Here is a 20351-nt window from a genome sequence, read left to right as displayed (position 1 = left end):
TGTGTTTCATTAAAAATTCAGCTACAAACCTTTTAGGGCCACAAAAAGAAAAAAAAAGGTGTAATAAACCCTCCTGTTATGTTCGTTTCTCTGGAACATCAATAATGTTCCTGGGTCAATTTGACCCAGAGTATATTCAATTAACCAAAAGTGTCAGAACCCCAAAAAATCCCAATACAGATTTTTTAAAATCAAATTTTTAGCTCCATCACTAATCATTTAAATCAATATTTGGTTCATTGGTGTTCTTTTATTCTCACAGATCATCAATGAGGATAACTAACTCGTTTTTATGAAAATTAATGTTAAAACTTGTTTATTGTACTTTGAAAAGCCCTAAATATAAATACAATAGTTTTACATGACACAGATTTTTGTTTATTTTATTTTAAATTTTAGATTTTTTAAGATGTGATGTTAATAGATTAACATGACACCTCTTCTGTCACATGCTGCCCAGATTTTTATGCTGCATTTAGCTGGTTTGGAAGGCATATATTGCCTAAAAATAGACTTTTAAAAGGGTCAGTTTGACCCGCAACATAACAGGAGGGTTAAATATATATTTTTAACTCTCATAGTAGAAAACATAAAATTCAGATACTCCAAATTAAAATATTCCTCGTAGTGTGTTTGTCCTCAGGGAAAGCCCAGATAAAAATAAATAAAAAATACTAACAGGAATTTAGAAGATGTGAAGTTGTGTGATGTTTGGATAACAGATATTTATTTGCAGATGTTTGAAGAACTCACCCAGCTGCTCTGTAAACACTACAGCTCGCTCATTAACACTTTTCATTTTCAATTTTTGGGTTACAGTTCCTAAAAACTCAATGAACTCAATCGAGGTGTATCAGAATGTTTTGCTCCTTTTTTAGTTAAGTTTTGGAGCACATCTTCGTTTTAAGAAATTTAACCGGCTTTTCCAAACATTGTAGAGGTTTCTCCTCTTTGTTCTTAAGATTTTTACAGTGTAGTTTCTCAAAACTTTGTGTCAAAGATGGTGTCCTAAAACTGTTTCTTGTGTTAAAAAGAAAGCAGAAAAACAAGGTGTGCTCCAGATACTTTGAACCCAGGCGGAATTTTCTGTTTTTGTGTATCTGGATTTTATTGTCTTATCTAGTTTTTAAATTGTACACCTTGATTATTTATTCCTCCTTTATCTAACCTTGAATTATAAGTACTTAATGTTTCACCTGTTGCCTGCACAGCCCTCGACCTGACTTCATAATGTGCTGCTTTCAAACTGCGTCTGCTTCAGTGTGGTCTGAGTGTCTTATTTTTGTATTTTTATCCTGATGTGCTTAAAATATTTTCAGTGTTGCTGGCTGCAGATCAAATCTCCTTCTGTATAATAATAATGATAATAATAAAGTTGAGGCATCATGTGCAGAGACACAGATCAGTCAAAAGAACATCATCAAGCATCAAACACGCCTACACACTTACATGCAACGAAATAATCTAATATCACAGCGTGTTTGTTTACAACTGAGGTGTTTCTTCACTCAAAAAATTACATTCTTTTGTTTTCCTGAATGAAGCAGATTCTGGTTTCTCGAAATCCCAACAGGAGCTCTCATTTAGGCAACTTCAGGAAGCAAACACGCCCCAGCTGTTCAGTTTGATCCAGTTTTATTTTGGTTTGGGGCAGTGGGAGATCCTCATGTCTTGAAGTAACATGGTGGTGTTGCTGTTGGTTTGAGTTTGTGGATTTTGCGCTGATGCATCAGGACTTTTTTTGTAGGTGTAAATCTCCTTCTGATGTTCTGGACGTTGCAGAGTTTCTGCAGGATCAGCTGAACTGATAGAACTGCGTCAGAGATTTAAAGATGATGCATCTGAAATGCATTCAGGCCGGGTATGTGGTGACTTAAAGACAATCAGGGAAATGCTTTAAAATACTGGAAGAGGGAAACTGAAGCCTTGTATCTTAAATCAGAGGAACAGAGCAGATTTGAGGTTTTTTTCCTCTGATTATCAGTTGAAAATTTTGAAATCACACCCTCACATGAGGAGAGATTTTACCAACACACAAGCTGCAAGAATATTAATGGAAATATCCCCACAAGCAGTCTTCATCTCCTGCTCTCAGAACATACAGACAGTTAGAGAACAGAGGAGGGAAGTTGTATTGATGGGAACAGATGTAGACAGATGTAGACATTACTCTGTGGAAAATGTGAACGGATAAAAGCAGTGAGGAGGAGGAACCAAAACTAAAGTCAGCTCAGAGAAGAGTTGGTTTCTTTTTTATGGTCACATTTGTGAACAGTTGTGAGTTTATGTTGTCCTTGTGTGTATGTTAGAACTTCTGATGCATGTGAGGTTTCTTTGTCTGCATGCTGAGGGAGACACGCTGAGGGAAACCTGATTGGAGATATATTTTCATGTCAGAGTTAATTTGGAGTTAAAAACCCGCTCTCTCCTCGATCTGCAGACAGTTTGTTCAAAGTCACAGAGCAGAGTGACTCAGGCGGCCCTCTGCTGTTCAAACTGCAGAGCTGTGTGTGTGTGTGTGTGTGTGTGTGTGTGTGTGTGTGTGAGCGTGCGTGCGTGCGCGTGTGTGTGTGTGTGTGTGTGTGGAGACGGGCCCCTTTCCTCGCTGCTCTCCTATTGGCTGCTGTTGGTCCCGCCCTGTTCCTCAACGATTCAAAACAAAGTAGAGGCTGACGTCACACGCACGCACATGTACACGCACGTACGCACACACTGGCTCTCATTTAGACAAAGCAGGAACTCCTCCCTCCTTTCCTTTCCTTTCCTCCCTCCCTCCCTCCCTTCTTCCTTTCCCCCATTTTTTTTGAGACACCCCCCTTTTTGCGCTTTCTATTTCGTCTTTCGAGGAAAGACAGCAGCTCCATTGTCTTGAAGGAGAGGCCGTCATAAGTGAGGAGATAAAGACGTTTTAATGAAACCTGACAACATTTTCATGGAGCTGCATGATATTTAGGACAACAGTAAACCTCTAAAATGTTTAAGAATTTGACTAAGTCAGAAAACAGACTTTGTTTGGAGGGTTTTAGTTGCAAATCATCCAGTTTAAACGAATCAAAATCAGTTATATCTGGATAAATATTCAGTTTATTCTGCAGAAAATGACTCAATGTCAGATATCTGTAGTTCTTTTTGACTTCATTCAGTTTCCTTCTTCACATAAACATTTAAATTAAGACAAAGACTGACATAAAAACACAGTTTATTTTAGAAAATTCAATAAACCGCTCTGCTTTAACTCATCATCAAATTTCCATAATTTCCCTTTCTAAACTACAGAATATGTTTTTATCTCATTTCCTGAATTTGAAGCTCAGAGCTCGCCATGACCTCGTCACAGGAGGTAAAATCAGCTGACGTGTTAAAAATAAAATCTGCACATAAATGAGCTTCTTCTTCTCATTTTTCTTCACCTCTCTCTATTTCCTGCAGCTTCTCAAGCATCAGAACATTGATTTATGACTCTCTCTGTAGATTCAAAACTGATTTAATGAACATAATATGAAGAAAACTAAAGTGTTTTAATGGAAAAAATTTTAAATATCCTCAAAAATGGATCAGTGTCTTAAAAAAAGTATAAAGGCATGTGACAGTGTTGAGTGATGAGGTCTGAATAGTTGCATACATGAAGAATAAGAAGACAGAAATCATTTTAATAAAGAACAACAAGAAAATATTTAAGTCTCATTGTATTGATTCAAGATAAGGTGGCTGTCCTTTGTCGTGCAAAATAATCTTAAAAGACTCACTTCTTTAAATACAGAGACAAATTAAAAGTATCACAAAACCACTATATAAACACATACGAAATACACACTTTTTGCAGCCAGGGACAATACTTTAGTATAAACCTTTTATTTTATGTGCATTTCAATATTGAAATCATTTTGTGAGTTTCAAAATTAACATATTTCCAGTTTATCTTGCTTTAGCCTGCATATTATACAACAATCACGTTTACAATATATCTTGTGTGTAAATTAAATTCTGAGAAATACAATCAAAATGTTTTAATTTGAATAGTTTTTAAATAATTAATTTAAATTACAAAACATCAGAGACACAGATTAATTTTCTGTGAATGCAGATCAGAAAAAATGTTTTCACTAAAGAAAGAAAATGTTTTTCTACACATGTAGTTATTTTTTGGACTTTTTCTTCTCCTTTTGGTAGCCATAGTTTCTTGTAATTGATTGTAGGAGATGAAAACAAACAGCCAGGCTTCCAGCAGATCAAGTCTTAGAAGTCTTACATTAGAATAGGAAATGGAAGTTCAATAAATGTCAGATTTTTTACCTGACAGAGGTCTTAAATTTAGACAGAAAATGTATTTAGTTGTGTGGGTAAAAAGAAAAAGGTTTTCTCAGGCAAACATGATGCCACTTCAGCGATATGCAGAAATATAGAACTGTGTCAGGTGTGTCTTTGTTCTGCTGTACAAAAATGATAAGTATTTTTTTCTGTTTGGGTCCTAAAATGTATTATAAGTGTTAGATTTAATTTAATCTCAGAAAAAGTTAGCATCCTGGCACTCAGAGCTGTTTCTTCTTCTTCAGGTTTCTTTTTTCTACTAAGTTTCCACTATTTTCTTTTCTTTTGCATCCTGTCTCTGTTAGATAGCTTCATATGTTTTTAGATAAGTCATCTTTCTCTTGTTTCTCTTTAGCTGAGCTGTGCACAAAAACATGTATAAATATTTGCAATAAATTAAAGTAGTTACAAAAGAATAGCATATCCTAATTATCTGTATTGTCTTTGCACCAGAACAACGAAATTCAATCAATGCAACATTAAATGAAATAAGAAATAACAGCAATTAAAGAGACAAAGAGCAATAAGAGCAACAAAACAAATAAAAATGACAAAAGGAATCCAAAAACAGAACTACATTAGTCTGTGCAAATGTGCAAAAGATAAAGGCAAATGTGCAATGACCACTTTTGCCTTTATGATTGCACATTTGCAAATTTAAACTGCAACATAAAATCCTTATCAAAAGAAGAAAGTCTGTGAATGTTTGCTTTGTGAGGAGTAAAATGCTCAGAATGCTCTTTTTATAAATCACCCAGGACTCTAATGTGAACTCTTTTTTTGGTCAGAAGTGTAGCCTAAATAAATGGATCATACAGCCATTAAAGAACCCTTCTCTTTGTTTCATGTGGAAGTTTTCGTTTCAGTGATGGGTTTGGTATTTTTCCTGCAGGGACAGATCTTTGTGAAAGACTGCTCACCTTGTTGCTTTAATCTCGAAAGTAGGCCTGCACTTCTGATTTATTTCAGGACAAACGCTTGTAAATTGTCCATCAGGAATTAACTGCATCTTATAAAGTATGCTAAACCTGTCCTGCTGTGAAGGACATATGAGAGCCCACACTCTCTGATAATGTTATTTATGTTAGAAGAGTGTAATATATACGGTCCTTATAGTTTGTTAGACCCGCTTCAGATTCAGCCGCATTCCCTCCTCTTTTGTTCATGTTCCTCTTTTTCACAAACTTAGTTTAAACTTAAGCTTTAAAATAATTTCCGTATGATTCGATTAAACACTTTTGATGTTTAATTATGTCTTATAAAAGGCGCTTTGTCTTTTTTTTTTTAATGTCTTTTAACCGTCGGAGTTTAGTGCCACATCACATCTCAGTCGGCTGTACATGAGAAACAAAGTCTCCTCCTCCTGCAGAGCAGAGGCTCGGCTTTCATTCGACCCTTCGTGCTTCATAATGTGAAAATAAAGAGTTAATTTAAAAAGCTTTATGTTCCTTTTTACTCCTACACCTTTACCTGCGCGTGTTGAAAGCAGCGCGGGGGGTTTAACCGGTGAGCGCGCGGGGAAAGCCCGACTCTTTTCTCTCAAACCACCGGGAGAGAATATCCAGATTTCTGTCTTTACTTCAGTGAAACACAGAAACCCCCAACCAGAGCTATATGTCAGCCCGCATTCATGGCACACATTCTATAGAATAACACCCCCTCCCCTCTTTTCTCTCTCTATCTCGGAGAGCTGGGAGCGCGCCCCGCCCACCTCGCGCACCGTTATAGTAATGCTGCATTCACGTGCTGCTCGGGATGGTCCAGTTTCTTCGGTGTGTTCATGAGCTGAAGGTCTTTATGAGGAGAAAACATGAACTAACTTCAAGTTGTAACCTATAAAATTGCTTATAACTAATACAGATCCCTCAATGTGCTTAACAACTAGTATTTCCAACTAATAACAAATAAAAACTTTGAAAATGAGCCTAATGTAAAATAAGATAAGATATTACTTTCTTGATCCCCGGGGGGACATTCAGTTGTTGCAGCAACCCAGACATAAGTACAATCAAGAAAAAGTTCCAATTAGTAAAATAAAATAAGTAAAAATAAAGATAGAATACAATTTAGATATATACAATGTTACAAATGGATTAAATAGTAGTAATTACAGGCAGTATTAAATATGTTTCAGTAGTGACAGGTTGACATGGTGTGATAATGGTTGGCAATGACAGATTAAGCACTATAATAAATAAATATGGATATATAATATGTATGAGTCAGTACGAGATGAGATGAGGGAGTGTGACAGACAATGCAGGGATGGTATGGATCTGTTCATGGTGGGTGCGGGGATAAAGATTATGAATACTGATAAAAAACGGCTAACTGTTAAGCTTTCACGTTTTTGTCCACAGCTATTTTCGGCTGAAAATAAATCTTAAAAGAATCTTGAAAGCAGACTACAACTTAAAACATGGCAAACATGTCTAAATCGAAAAAGACAGACAAGAGTCCTTATTTGTTTATTATTGTGATATCAGCAGCATATTGCTGCAAGTTGGTCTCTGATGAGTCCATTGGGACAATAAAAACCCATATTTAGAGGGAGAAAAATGATATTCAAGAACAATAAATTATTTAATAACATGATAGATTTAGATAGGCTACTTATAAGTTTAAGAAGACGAAGAAGAAAGCTGTATTGCCAAGTGAGCTTGCACACACAAGGGATTTGACGTGGTGAATGGAACACTGGTACTTAATAACAAGACAGTAAGGACACAGCAAGACAGTAAGGACAATAAATATATAAACCTAAACACAAATCCAAAAATTCTAAATAAAAATAAGAATATTATCTGTACAAAGAAAGGTAAAGAAGTACGTTTAAAGACATGAAATAAGTTAAATTAGCCTAAGCCAGAGTGCACATGTAGTAGAGGATTATAATAATGAGATATGTTATAGAATCATTTACAATATTGCACACTGATATTGAGGTATTGCACTGGAAATTAAAGTATTACACATGTATGTGATCTGTCACAGGGGTCTTTAGTGGTTTAAGAATAACTAGTTAACAAGTAAAATCTCTATAAATATACAAACATGATGGAATACACTATACATGAATTTTCTCTGAATTCCGAGCTACTGTTTTTACATATGGGCGGGTTCACGGTCAGAAGCTCATTTGTCCGACAGCACATGAACGCGCAGTAACTCTCGAGTAGTTTTTACGCACTTTGTGAATGGAGAGACGTGCTCGTGCTCGTGTCCTTCCTTTAAACATTCAGACAAACACGCAGAGACAAAAGCACAAGGCTTGCTATCATGAACGCACACAGTTCAAAGACGCCAGGGTTTTTAAAGAGTGTGTTGTAAATCTAAACGAATATAAAGGTTTCTTCCTCCAGTGGTGGAGTCGTCGGAGAGGTGTTGTGCGCGCGCACGGAGGGAGGTGTGTCCCTTTCGTTGTAGCGCGTGGGCGCAGGATCCTGCAGCTGCGACTTCAATATCATATCCAACACTTGTGCAGCTCGTTATAGTAACTCTATCTTTATCTTTATAAATATTATCCGCATGCATCACTCTGCGAACAGTTGCACTGTCAGCTGTCAGAGTAAACAGATGCTTCGGGTGGAGGAGGTGGAGGTTTTATTGAGCTGTAGCTCTGACTGAACAGACACACAGCAAACACACCGCCTGCATCATACCATGTTCATGTAATGGCGCATGTAGTCTTTCCTCCTCCTCTTCCTCCGCCTCCTCCTCTTCCTCTTCCTCCTCTTCATGCACTGTTCTCCGTCATGTGACTGCACACTCATTGTAGTAAATGGGCGTTGGTCAAGATGGCTGCCTACGGGCTCTCACATGTCAGTGTGAATGAGAGAAGGGAGGAGATAAGAGATGACAGCGATGGAGTTAAAATGCACCAGAAAATCTGGATTGGCACTCACGTTGTGTCTACACAGAGAACATTCTGGAAACACAACAAAGAGGTCGGTGAATGTCCTCAAACCGGCCTCTAAAACAGCCTTCTGCGCACGATTGAGACATCCCACCTGTGTAGGGCGGAATAGGCTGATCGAGCATCAATCTTCAGCATCATTTGGTATAATCTATTGTTCAGCACGTTTTTTAAAAGTCGGTTAACAAAGGAAGTTGTATGCAACCTGCACATCACATTTTCTATCGTATCTCCTCGTCTTTTGCAGAGGAAATGGAAAACATCAGCGACCATTTTAACGTTTGAACTAGTATAAAGGATATTTATGGGATCCTCTCTTACTTTACGGGGCCTATTCTGAATTTAGAGGCAATTCTAAATATGTCGAGGACAGTGAAACTAAGAGGTTTTGACTATGGCTGGTTCTTGTGCACAAATTAGTTCTACTTATTAATATAATGATACATTTTCTCGAGTGGCTCAATTCAAAATGATGTTCAAAGCCTTTACAATTAAGTTTAATGTTTATTTGGGGGTTTGTATTACAAACATAGATAGATAGATAGATCTTTATTTATCCTTAATAAGGAGATTTGTACAGATGGTGACAACAAATCTCCTTATTAAGGACAAATAAAGATCTATCTATCTATCTATCTATCTATCTATCTATCTATCTATCTATCTATCTGTCTATCTGTCTATCTGTCTATGTTTGTTATACAACCCCCCAAATAAGCATTAAACTTAATTGTAAAGGCTTTGTGCAGCTATTGGCTGATCAGTATTTGCTGCACAATAGGTGACATTTTTAAAGAATTTCGCCTTACAAAAGTACAACTCAACTTGTTTTATAGATTATTTATATTCAACTTTTATTGATCCAGGTAGTCCCATTGAGATTAAAATATCTTTTTTCAAGAGAGATCTGGCCAAGCTAGAAGCATCAGTTACAAACATACAAAAAACTACAAAACACCATTTGCCATTTGTAAATCCACTTATTTAGTTGTGTAGGCCTATATAAGATATGATTATTATTATTACCTCTTTATTTTTAATTGCTAATAACTTTTTAATAATTGCTATATATACTATTGTTTAAACTGTTTTGCACTGTCTACTTTGTTGCTGTAACACTTAAAACTCCCCGTTGTGGGCCGATTAAAGGATTATCTTATCTTATCTCTTATGCCTCTGTTACCTCATTCTTAGTGCAAGGAGACATTCATAATTTGATTTGAACGTTACAGTATGAAATAAATTGGGCATATATGTTTGCTCTATGGTAGCCTAACAAAACCTCTCACCATGCTCTTTGCAGAATGAATCATTCTGGATTGATTCATTACAGAGATTCACCCATTCTTTCTTTCTTTTTTCATGCACATACATTGATAAATAAAAATTGACCCTCGCACGGGAACACGCGCTCGCGCCTCAGCACCTCAACTGGGCATTTAATGCTGAATGTTCACTTCAGAGGGTCACGACTCGCCTGTTTTACACGGACGTGGCATTACAGTCATGTTTCCAGTGAGCACCACTCAGACTCATACTCAGCCTCCATGTGGGCCTGCTGCTACTCCCCCGCCCAGCTCTGTGGACCAACAACGTGAAATGGCTATGAGCTTCACAAAATGGCGAGTAGAAGGAGGGGGATGGGGGCGAGGCAGGAGCTGCTGAAGGTGATGAATACGTCACTGAAAATGGGAAATCAAATTGTCTTTTCTCGTTTCCAGCATAGAAATAATCTTTACTTCCACACAAGTTGATTAAATTACAGTTTAAAGAAGTGAGGGAGCGTGTGTGAGCTCAACACGACATTAATGTGCAGATCTCTAATTTGCGGCGGCCTCGTGGTTACTCGCGTGGGAATAACGTCCCAACATGAACCATGAGGTGGATTCCTAATTTTTAAGTTGATTAAAGTCACTGTATGAATTCACATTGGCTGTGGGGGTGTGTGTCTGTTCTCAAAATGGAGACCTCGCTGCTCCAAAATGGAGGTCTGCCTCGCAGCAGGCGGGGTCAGAGTGGAGAACAGAGGCTGAACTTTGACCCGCACAGTTGCACCCCCTCCTCTCCTCTTCTCTTTTTCTCTAAATGAATTCCAGGACTGAGGCTTCCCCTGTCCAACATGCAGCCAACACGCTCATATCACCCATTTTAATAACTGAAGTGGTGCGTGGCGTGATTCTGCAGAGAAGTCGCACTGAAATCAAGGCACATCAGGATTTTACGAGCGTGGAATTCTAATTTATTTCCATGTGTTATACGTATCGAAATGTGCGTTTTTAAAGAAAAGCATCCTGACATTTTCTCTTACGGAGCTGGGAAGACACTGCACATTTCCCTGATGTTGCTGGTGGGAGTAACAATATATTACACAGATTTTATTAGTAACCCCTAAAAATACTGATAAAAACGTAACGTACACATGCTTATTTGGTGCAAGACAAAGCTAGACATGAAGATAAATTAGCTTTAAGCATAAAATGTGAAATAAAGCATTACAGCATTGCACAGAGATCATCAAAATACACTGAAAAATCACAAAAACAACTTGAATAGAGAAATAAAGAAACTTGAGAAATAGAAGGATAGAAAGAATATTTAAATCAGTTTAATAAGTTGGAGTTTCTATAAATAAGATGAGATTAATTTCTGAAAACCTATACAATAATGTGTAAAGTTACATGTAAATGTTTAAAACAAGTTGAATTTGCACAGTAAGGTAAATATAATGTGAGATCAGAGTTATGGAATGTGCAAAAGCTTTTCTAATATTAGGCCACACTGAAAACCGTACAGCTTCAATCTTTTATTGATGCAAAGGCAATGAAATAATAATCCTAAATGTAGTTCGATGCACAAACAATAAGTTAGTGGAAGTACAGAAAACATAAGTGAAGGATATTCATGATTCATACACATTAATATTGTATACTTGAGTGCATTTGCAGATAGCAGCTGAGCTGTCAGCCTTCTTGGTGGCATCATTATTAAATTTTGATTGGATAAGATTCAGCCTTAAGCAGAGGTTTTGTGGACCAATGAGATTGAAGCAAGAGCGAGATGACCTTTCCCCCATTAATGTTGGCCAATCAGAGAGAGAGGGAGCCATGACTGCTCTGAAGGAGAGCATCTCTGTCCTCTCTGGTATTTCCCACTCATGCAGAAGAGTGACATTTCTTGCACACGGCAAGGTTTCCTACCTTTGGATTGACTGAGTGTGTTTTATATATTTTGGAGGTGAAGATTGAGATGCAGGAGGTGCAGAGGAGCTGTCCGAGTCATGTAAGATGGATGTGGGATAAATGGTCTAACAGGGCAGCAGCCAGGTGTGCTTCATTCCTCTTAAAGTCGTGACAGGAATTGTGGAAAAATCTCTCAATGCAGCTGTATCCTACGGTGCACATTTACCCCTTAAACACACATGTTCTCCTCCCACTCCTTCCTCACATTCATGCACACACACACACACACACACATTTCGATCCTGGTGCATCCTCACTTCCACAGATGAGCAGCGTGGAATCTCTCCTCCTGCTTCAGTGACTTTTCCTCCCTTGCACCTCCTCCTCCTCTTCCTCCGGTCTCTGGTTTTCCTCCTCCTGCCTGTGCTGTCTATTTAAAGCTCTCAGACACTGTTACATCTCCTGCAACTTTGTCTCCAGCCTTCAGGGAAGCTTTGAATAAACTGCAGGGGAGGGAGCGGAGAGGTGTAGAGATGACAGAGATTTGATGCAGTTTGAATCCTGGACTAGAGGAAAATAAAGTTCTTGGTTGGGCAGCAACTCTGGTTGTGTTTTTGTAGGGTTAGCTACAGGAAGTGTGATGCATGTTCTCCTTTAATTTACCCATGAAAATGTTAAATCATACGAGCACTTTTACTTCTGAGTCTTCAGAAGGGGGCGCAAAAAGATCACCAAATGACAGAAGAGTTTTGCCTTTAGCTGGTAAAACTTTTCTTCTGGTGACTTAAAAAGGACTTCCGCTTTATTTATATACAAGGCTTGTTTTTCATGTTTTATGGGAACATTTTCTGAAATTTCCAGGAGCTCTGCCCCCTAAATTTTCAGTTTTCCCTGTTGCTTTTTTATCAATGCTTACATAAACAGACTGACACTGTTCTCGTCTTGAGGATGATCCTCCATCTTTAAACCTTGATGCTTTTTCTCATCCTGCTATGTGTCACTTGTAGATTTGCACCGGTTAGTGGTTGCATCATATGTACGTCATTGTCACCCCTGTTCACTTGCTCACAGTGATTTTTTTTACTGATTATCTCCTTCTGCATTCACGCATCAGCTCACCCTGACTTTATGTGAAAATTTTAAAATAGGGACTGTCAGGAAAAAGTTTGGATGAAGTCCGGGTGATAACTTCAGCTGTTTGTGTCTGCACATTAAGCCCAATCTGATGATGTCGTGAAGTTTTCAGGATTGTTTTTGCAAGTGTGAATATTGCACATGACTTAAAACACATTCTGAAATTGCACCAGTAGATTTCTTCGGCAAAAACGGGCTCCAAAGGCTGCAAAAGTGATCATTGAGGGCAACCAATCAGAGAAGAGCCTCTAAAAGTTCTTGTTCTGGTCTCTGACTGCATCAGATTATTATTCTAATAATGAATAAAGGAGAATAATTGTTACTCTTATACGTTCTGAGCCTGTCAGTGGCAAAAAATGTCACTTTTAGTTGCTTCGATTGAACCTCTGAAATTGTCTATTACTTATAAGCCACTAAAGGTACAATGGGTAGTATTTAGCAACATTTACCAGAACAGACTTAGTAGAAGTTTAACATTATTTTCACTGGTATGTTTGAATTGGTGTATAATTACCTTAAAATAACAATTATTTGGTGTTTGTTAACTTAGAATGAGACTTTTTTATCGACATAAGGAGGGGTCCCCTTTCACGGAGGCCACCATCTTGCACTGCCATGTTTCTTCAGTAGCACAAAACAGAAAAAACTAGTAACATACTAGTTTTTGTATTCAGTGAGTGTCACGTGAAAGACAGAGAAGAGTGGTTGTTGTGCGCCAAAGAATTTGTATTTATTTTCATCTTGATGGTAAAAACTTGACAAATAGAGAATACTTAATAAGCGTCCAAAGAGTTTTTTGTCTCTGAAGGCCACCGTCATTTCACGGACAGCAGGGATGAGTAAGGGAAGGTTTAAATCTAGAATCTGACTATTAGATATTGCTAAATATTTCCATTCCTACAAACTGTACCTTTAAGATCCCTAAAAACATGCTCAACTGTACTCAACAAAGATCCTTGAGTCTGCTCGTTTCACCTGGTTCACCTGTAGAAGAACCAAACTGAGGTCTTTGTATCCTCTTGTCTTTACCTGACGTCAGCTCTGTCTCTCATGCACAGCTATCCACTCATGCAGTGTTTAATGTCCCTGCTGAGATGTCCTCCTCAGCAGTGCAGACACCACCACCATGGAGGTGGTGTTCTCTGAAGGGGGGGGTCTAATATAAAGACAGCTGGTCCAGATTAGGTGATTAAAGGCATTTGGCCGGTAACGAGGTTAGTAAGTAAGCAGGCTGGATGTCGGTGTTTGGCCGTTCGTTCTTCATGATTAGCAATAAAAAATTCATCTGAGATTTTCTGCTGGCTAGATAGCTCTTATAAAATATTAACCCCCTGCACTCTGGGCTGCTGCAGCCCGCATCGCTTCATGCTTCTGTGCTGTGGGGGCTTTGTAACCGCAGCAGGTACTTGAAATGCTGGACATCCTGCTCTCTGCATGTGTTTTATATGCAGCAGAAATCAGTCACTAGTTATTTAATGACTGCTTCTTTTAAGAGCAATAATCATAATTTAGATTAAGGTGTGCAGGAACAGTTCAATGTTTATTTGTGTGCTTGCACAGAGTTGAGGAGGATGCATTAAGCCTAAGTTTTATACCCCACAGTCCTTCTGATGCATCCTGGCTGCAAAAAGGCTGACGGAGCTGATCGCAGGGACTCTGGTTACTACTCATGATCCCAGCAGATGAACCCCAGGGTGTTCCAGAGGTAGCTTTCTGATCTGCTCTTCTAAATACCTGCACCGTTTCTATTTTTGACCGGCCATGAAATCAGGTGTGAAGCTGGAAAATTTTGAAATACATCCTCATCAACACATTGCACATCACTGCATCGATATTACACAAGACGGAGCGGTGCAAAAGCACAAAAACAGAGAAAAATGACAAAAAACAAAAAGATTTAAGCTGGATTATTGAATCAGGCATGCAGGAAAGAGGCTCCACTTCTGCTCTCTTTGGAGTTTAAAGTCACGTAGAAGATAAAGACGTGCCTGCAGAATCCCTGCACAGTTTGAGCCTGCAGTCAGCTGGGGAAATGAGAACAGCTAACCTGACTTGATCTCCAAAAGATTGCATTCATCAGTGTGTCATTGCTCACAAGTTATCATGTAATATATTGTTTGTTTTATTTATACAAAGGCTAAAAGTGTGCAAAGGAATGTTTGAAACAATGCACAAAAAGTATGTTTCATTTTCTTTCATTGCATCTTGCATCATTTCTCATATTTGATGTTTTTAGGGAGACTGCTGCTGCAACTGACTGCGTGCTTATCTAGAACTGCAGGTTTTTGATGGCTCCTTTTTCCTGAACCTTGATTTTGGACCTGAGAACATTATAAAATATATTTAGCACTTGCAAATTTTCTTCTTCTGCTGTCTTTCACAAAACTCATGCCACACTGGTGGCAGCTTTAACCACACAGTGTCTCTCACTGAGCTTCCTGTTGTTTTGATTTGTTTGCTGTGGACTCTGTGGTTTATCACTCTCTTGTGTTGGTGAGGTCACTTGAGAGTTGTGCAAGGAGCAGCTAATGCTCATTGCTGTGAAACTCTGGATAAAAGGCTTTGGGATGTATTGATGAACGCTTGTGTAGCTGTCAGTTGGATCAGTGTTTATGCGTTTTGTTTTATTGCGAGGTTACGTCTCAGCGTCAGTCCTGTCCGGCTGCTGCGCTATCTTCTTGTGTGAAAGGATTTGAAACCTGTTTTCTGCAGACTAAAATAAATAAATGCGTTTGCACTCTTAAAATATGTTTAGGCTACATTTTGAAATACTCCTGTAAATTTCTGTAGCTGAAATGACTGAAAGGGACTCTCCTGATCACTAAGAGGTCTTGTTTGTGTTGCTGACAGGCTCAGATTATTATTCTAACTGTCGGACAACATCACAGAAAGGAGTCCTACAGAAATAAGCCTTCTAGTTAAAGAAGAGGATGGCTTATTTAAACTAGAAACAGCTGTTTCATTACTCTTCTCAAAGCCACCCAACTCCATTTAGAAAATCATTCATTTTACTTTAAGGAACAGAGGTGTACCTGATCTACTTATGCCTTGCTTTTTAACTGTTTTTTAAAACTCTTATCTCACTTATTTGGGTGTTTTGGTCTAATTTGATATTCTTGCTTCAAAATATTACACAAATGCAGCAACCAATGAGACAAAGGTGCATCCTCAAGCTCTGTGTACTTGGCGGTAAAATCACTGTTTCTGTCAATGGAGTTTGGTGGATATGAGAACAACAACGGCTGTTTATGGTTCTTTCAGATATTTCCATAACTCAATGAAACATCATATATCAGTGCCGTTAGTCTTGCTGTTGCACTGAGTGCGTGAGTGTAATTAGCCTTTAATTGCATATTCTTATGTCACTGTGGTACTGATATCCTCAGGTGAAGGAGTGAGTGACTATGAGCTGGAAACTCTTCAAAGATCAAACTTCTTAAATTTGCATCGCCGTGTTCCTGGCTATGAAAGTGCAGCAAGACGTCCCTCTCTCTCACACTCTGACCCGCCTCCCTGCATGTGGTCTCTTGGCCCCCTCTGTCTGGACTGAGAGGCTCTAACCCTCGCCCTCTGACCTCAACTAGGAGCCAAAGCCTTTCTCTCCTCCACCTCCTCCTTCAGGGCCATGCTCTCTTTCATTCTCTCGCTTTCTTTTTCTTTCTCTCTTCTCTCTGGTCCTTTGTGGGAGCTGAGTGTGGATTAAATGCCCTCACAGCTGAGGGACCCTCAACAGATCCGATTTTTATGTTTGACTTGAGACATTTTCAGGCTTTAAAGGTCTCTGAACAGATTCCAATTTTTTGGGGGTATTTTAGATCTATTTTTAAATTGAAAAAAAAAGTTCTATTAGAGTCCAATTATATCAGGACAGGATATAAAGGCATTTTAATATGTATTGATTAAATCAGAAAATCCTCTTGAAATATTGATAATTCAACATGGCGAAATTGATACTTGGCCAAAATCAGAATGAGGGCTCTTTTGTCAGGAAATAACACAAATAAAAATGATTTCTCTCTGAAAACTTAAATAAGAAGAAAATAAGCATAAATAAAAAAGAATACAAGTATCAGAATAACCTTTTTAGGAGTGGTATATGTACACTTACAATACGAAAAGGGTTTCAGTCAAATTTATTGTGAGTCCACCACAGCACTGTAATAAAGCCCAATCTGTTGATATTAGAAATCTTGCCCCTTCTGTATTTTGATTGGTCATTGAGAAAAGAGTGTGTTGAACTATTTTAAAAACAGCTGACTCCAGTTAATTTTACACCAAGGGCAGTGAATGTTGAACTGGGCTGAACATGATTTTGTGCTAGCATAAGAAAACGCCTTCAGTGGACACAGGCCCTAAACATTAACATTCATGTTGATGTGCATCCTCAAACTTGGACATTTTAAACATGAGAAGTGATACACAAGAATTAGACATTATCTGTGATAAGAGAGCTTAAGTTTTTGCAGTATTGTGCTTCATATTTTGTTCATTTCTTTCACAGATAAATCATCAGTTGTGGAATTTTTAGCATTTAGGATTTAGCTCAGGTCGACGCTTTGGGAGGCCCAACATGGTGCCTCACTCTGATGCAGATGAAAGACAAAAATATTTTAAGTAGAAAAAATGCCACGACTGAATTGGGGGAGTAAGCAAATGTGGAGCGTGTTGTTTTGTTGCCAGTCTGCCCGCCCATTCCTGACTTGTTGCTATGGTTTCAGCCAATCAGGGAGGTTGTGGGATGGAGGATAGGATACTCAGTCCGGGTCAAACAAGTTCACTGTTGGTGGCGTGATGGGGGATGGGATGTGTATTAAGAGTTTTTGTGTGTGTGTGTGTGTGTGTGTGTGTGTGTGTGTGTGTGTTGGGGTCATGGAAGTTCTGTTGGTGGAAGTTTTACGTGCAGAGGTGTGGAGTTTTTGTCGCCGTTCTTTGGGGGAGGAACTTGTGATTGTAGCCGAGTATCGACAAGGATCAAAAGGCTTTTTTTGGGGGGTGGTGGGGGACGTCAGGTATTTTGGACGCACACAAAAGACTATTCATGCATGTTGCAGCCTCCTGGGGGGTGTGGGTGGGGTTTATACGGGAGGTGGAGGTGGGGGGTCGGTTGTTGTTGGAGTTTAGATCCATTGACACTGAGGTGGGGAGGGGGTGTGGTGTCGGATAAGGAGTGGTTAAGACGATAATGGGTGGTAAAGATGGAACATCGCTCTGTTGAACATATCTACATTTCAATACAGGCAGAAGGCCGGGGTCAAAGGTCACTGATCCTGCATCAGATCGAAAAATGGTTCCCTGTAGGGCTGGGTTATTAAGGATTAGGTAAATATTTTTAATCAGATAGAGCATCCATCAGAGAGTTTCGATACAGGCATGGACGAAATGAAGACGGTCGTGGTTGTGTTTAAATGCATTCACGGTAGTGTAACGATGAAGTGTCATGTTGTTGAAGAAATGGATTGAAAAGAGGATAATAGCAGCTTCAGTAAGAGTGTCAGGGTCAATGGCTCCCCAATGGCAAAGCTTTGAAATGGTTCTGTATCATGGTGGGTTTTTAAGAACTAGATATACTCTCTTGAGTACCAATACACTGCAACTTCAACTTTTCAACCGTCAAGCCCACAGTTAACAAAAGCTGTGCTCACACATGCTCACAAAAACTCCTGGAACTTCCTGTAATGTTTGGGGTGGGCTGCATGTCCAAGTGCAACAAGCCAAGAACTTTTCACCCCAACTTTCCCTTCAACTGCCGTGTAAAATTTCTGTGTAAAGTCACAGCTGGAAATAACAAAGGACTTCTTCATTTTGGAGATTTGTTTGATGCTGTATGAACGCCAGTGTCATGCTGTGGATGCCCGTACCCAAGAGTAAATCAGTCAAGGTGAAAACGCAGCCAAGAAATCAATCACACAATCAAAAATCCCCAAACTGACTCAAAACATACTGGAAAAACAACAGAATAACCTCCATTATGTGCACACTTGCATGTGTGACACCCATTTATATGCCCCTACTTGTGTGTTGTGTGTTTGGGCGGTTGGTTGAGCAGGATGCTGTCCCGCTTCTTGCTGGTGATTCAGATGTGTTCTCCAAAAACTGAAGCTAAAGCATGGCGGTCTGTAGACATTAAAAGATTTAGGGTGGAAAAAACGCTCCTGTCTCCCACATACTTGCGGGGAAGTTGTGTAAGATTTGGAATCTGTACAGCTTCCAAGAATGAGTCGTTTCAATCCGGACGTTTGTCCAGGTCTGAGGAAACACCAGATGGTGTTCCAGAGAAACCTGGACCTCATGGTCAACACATCGCAGTGGTTTGAGACAGATCTCTCAGAGAAAAATGAAAATCCTTCCAAACTTCTCCATCTATACACAGTTGTTTCTAAAAATATATTTGGGCTTAACTCTATGAACCCCAGCAGCAAAGTGAAAATAGAGTAATTGGTGAAGATGGACAGACTGAGGGTTGAGCAGGAAACCCTGTTTGGCTTTGAGCATAAATGTTTACATTGAGACATGTTTGGATATTCGCTTGAAAGCCTTAATACTGAGGTGTTGTACACATTTAAGCTGCTCTATCAGTACAGCTGGATTGTGTATGTAAATATGACACGACTTTGTTTGGCTTGAAGCTGACAGCTTTTTTATGTAAGTGATGTAATTTGCTGCTTTGCACCATAAAAGTGTGTTTACTTTAAACATATACGTTAGAATGCATGCTGACTGTAGATCAGGGTGAGGTCATTTGGACCAGAGGATGCTCTTCTTAATCAAATAATTATTAGAATGATGCTTTTCTGCATTATAGTTGAGTACTCTGATGCTTTGACTTGATGCATAAAAAACAAGCAGATGTGCAAAATACAGAAATAATGAGAGGTGTCAGGGGTTAACTATCGTGCAGTGCAATAACAGTGCAGAAATGTCATGCGCAATAACAGTTGTACAAAATTCTTATTCTGTACATATATATTTTTATTTTTTTTATGTTTATTTTTTAAACACTTGTACTTTTTAATTTCTATTTCTTGTATATTTTTTCCAATTACATTTTAATTTTTTTCAAAAAAATTTTGCTTGTATTTTATATTTTATTTGGATGACTTCAATTCGCAAAAATTCCAATGCACTCTTACTGTCCTGTACCTGTGCACATGCATGGTTATAAACATCATTAACTTATTTTACAAAAATGTAATTCCATAATCTGATCTGACATTTGAAGTTTAGGGTCACAATTAAATTTCAGATTCAAATATAGCTTTAAATATTTACTTTAAATATAAACATTCCCCGGAGAAGTCAAGGACAAACCTATCAATTTATGACAATGGGTCTCAAACATTTCCTGCATGGGTCCCTGTTGGTAGATGAAAATGTTGTCATCTTCCCGCCACTGTACATATCGACATACATCTGTGAAAACACACCATCAGATAAGACATTCCTGTCTAGAATAATTTGTGATATTTGTAGGAACAATAAAGAGCTGCAACATCGAATGAAAACCAAATAGATGCTGCAACACTGCACGCAACTCCCAATGTGTGGAGATGGTGGAGACCAAAGCAAGAGTGTGATTTGACCTCATAACTTCTCGTCTTTGTTTTAGTAGTCATGACTTTTTGTGTAGACTCATGTTAGCCTTACATTTAGCTTGCAGCCCATATATAAAATCATCCATGCGTTGCCTGCAGTACAGAAGTGTGTGCATTATTTTTATTAAACCTTGCTGCACCAGTTTGGGAATCACTGACTTGAGATCTTATAATCCTGAACCGTCTGCAGCAGTGAGTAAAAATAGCTGCCAGTAAAATGAC

The 20351-nt window shown here is 38.6% G+C and overlaps 1 protein-coding gene across 1 annotated transcript in view; it reads left to right on the top strand.

Moving 5' to 3' along the window:
* LOC117831694 (insulin-like growth factor 2 mRNA-binding protein 1) overlaps positions 1–20351 on the top strand; it is a 69882-nt gene that overhangs the window by 29005 nt on the left and 20526 nt on the right.

This window comes from Notolabrus celidotus, chromosome 20 (genome assembly GCF_009762535.1).
Source record: "Notolabrus celidotus isolate fNotCel1 chromosome 20, fNotCel1.pri, whole genome shotgun sequence".
In the NCBI taxonomy this organism is placed as follows: Eukaryota; Metazoa; Chordata; class Actinopteri; order Labriformes; family Labridae; genus Notolabrus; species Notolabrus celidotus.
Note: the sequence above shows the minus strand (reverse complement) of the source record. Positions and strands in the feature narration are given on the sequence as shown.